Raw genomic sequence first — 2399 nt, 5'->3', positions numbered from 1 at the left:
TTTACTCACATGGACTCTACTAACCTATCAGAAGCTTCTTCAGCTCAGAATGGAATCGTCTGGAGTTTTCTTATTAATTAACAATAAACTTAGTGCATATGTACACTTGATGAAAGTGATTAAAATAGACAGCGGAAACCAATTTATTTAGCTGTGGAGGGTAACAACTGAAAATATGAAATAAACACACATGTAAGCTAAGACTCTCTAAAAGACAGCATTGTTGTTGTTCGGCTTTTCATTTTGCCATTTGTTGATTCACTTGAAGAGCAAGTAACGTAATATTGGTCAAGTGATCAGTTTGATATCAATCTTTCGTGATACACCGTCATATTTACATTATTTGTACGGCACGAATGATTTGCTTTGGTACCTGCTCAAACTTCAGTTCTGCTCTGTCTGCGTTTCTCCAACAGCCCACTCGCAGGCACCAGCTGCCCCGCCCCTTCGCTCAGTCGCTTAGTGCCTGAGCTTGGATCATAAGTATATTAGGGGGGATTTACGCACAGTCGTAAATTCCCACAGTGTGCACTTGTGCCAGGTTGAAGGACTACTGCATATAAAACTGTTCAGTTAATACTAATTCATATCAGCTGATATAAGGAAAAAATAATGTAAATATGGTAAGAAAATGGTTAAGAGTTTCGCGCGTTCTCCTCACTGCAATAAACGACTGCATGAGAGACGCAAGTCATGATCACTCTCGTGATTCTTTTCCCCCCTGTTTTCAGGTAAAAGTATTTAAAAGTTGATATATTTCCCATGTGTACACTGTTAAGATATTTAAGAGGTAATCCTTCATTGTTTTGTAAGAGTTTAGAAACATTGTATTTGTGCGCATATACGTGGCGGTTTTGAGCCTCAGTTTTGTACTGTGTAGTGGCCAGTAAGATAACGGCAGGAGCTAAAAACGCCGCTATTGTCAGCTATTTTGTCAGGAAACCTGTTCTGGCATATATGGTAAGATGGTAAATGGCCTGCATTTGTATAGCGCTTTACTCAGTCCCTAAGGACCCCAAAGCGCTTTACATATCCAGTCATCCACCCATTCACACACTGGCAATGGCAGCTACATTGTAGCCACAGCCCTGAGGCGCACTGTAATCACTTTAGTGTTTTGGTTTATTATTTAGTGTTTTTCTTCCACCACGTGACATTTAGCAGTACAGAATGTGAAACGTCTCTGTTCATTTTCACTGTAATAAACTACTGCATGAGTCATGATCACTCTCGTGATTCTTTTCCCCTTGCTTTCAGGTAAAAGTGTTTAAAAGTTGATATTTCTCGTTTTCAGGGGTGTAACACACTATGTGCCTCGAATATTGTGTGTACTTTTTGTTTTATACAGTTGTCAGCCAGGCATTTCACTTCCTCTCATGTGTTCATCCACAGCAGCTGGACAATAAAGTTATAGTGACCCTGATACTGCACCAGATCGCTCTGATTTCCTGTTATCACTTAAATAGAAACGAGGCTGTAGAGGTTTGGTGCAGGCAGAAAAACAGCTGCAGGGACAATGAAAAGACTTTTCTGCTCCAACTTCTCCCAGCATGCTGAGCTAATGATTAGTTGGTGTTTTTCTCCAAACACTCTCTCACTCTTCTCTCAACGTGTTCACAATAAACTGTGAACAGACACCGAGGAGAGCAGCAGAAGACCTCATTCAGGAGCTAAACTCAACATGAACTGAACTCACAGTAAAGTTAGCTCGGTGCTTACCTTTAGATGAGCCCACAAACCGAGAGAAACTCCGCGATGAAGCTGCAACTCTTTCCAAACACAGGAAACAGATCAGGGAGCAGAGACCCACGTGGTTCACGCTGATCTCAGCTACGATCCAGGAGACAAGGGTGGGCAGATCGATGCAGATATCGATCAGGACGTTGGTAGTGGTTTATGATCGATACTTTAGTTCGTTTCTCTCCTCTGAGTTCACTACTTTACTCCCGTTTCATGAAAAAGGAGCTCTCTCTGCTCGACTCCTCTCCTGCTAACACATTTTGCTCCGCCCCCTTCTTCTTCTGCCGTATAGGGTTTACAGGCGGTTGGCAAACAGCAAAATGGTGCATTACCGCCACTAACTGGTGTGGAGTGTGGACAGAAAAGACAAAATAAATAAATAAATAAATAAAATCCTCTCGAACAAATGGGTCTGCCTTAAAAACCAAAATACAGCCTGATAACTTTCACTTAAAGAGGTCGTGCAAAACAAATCAATCAAGTCCAACTTCACTTCCATATCGTCCAGCTTTTTGATCATTTGTCTCCTTTCAATATCAAACCTCAGATAATTCAAGAAAACATGTTCTATTGTTTCCTGTTCCCTACTGCAGCCACACTCCCCTGTACAGTGTTTACCTATTAAAAACAAGGTGCTATTTAAACCAGTGTGTCCGAAA

General features: G+C 41.4%; 1 long non-coding RNA gene across 1 annotated transcript in view; it reads right to left on the bottom strand.

Annotated features, from left to right (window-relative positions):
- LOC102292486 overlaps window positions 1-2004 on the bottom strand; it is a 4461-nt gene extending 2457 nt beyond the window's left edge. Inside the window, exon 1 of the long non-coding RNA XR_006053933.1 lies at window positions 1720-2004. This is a non-coding gene — a long non-coding RNA (uncharacterized LOC102292486). The remainder of the gene's footprint in view (window positions 1-1719) is intronic.
- Window positions 2005-2399: the final 395 nt, after the last annotated feature.

The sequence above is a fragment of the Haplochromis burtoni genome, unplaced genomic scaffold (assembly GCF_018398535.1).
Source record: "Haplochromis burtoni strain Fernald_Lab_line unplaced genomic scaffold, NCSU_Asbu1 Contig_3117, whole genome shotgun sequence".
NCBI classification, from domain to species: Eukaryota; Metazoa; Chordata; class Actinopteri; order Cichliformes; family Cichlidae; genus Haplochromis; species Haplochromis burtoni.
The sequence above is the reverse complement of the archived record's forward strand: the minus strand, read 5'-3'. Positions and strand labels throughout refer to the sequence as shown.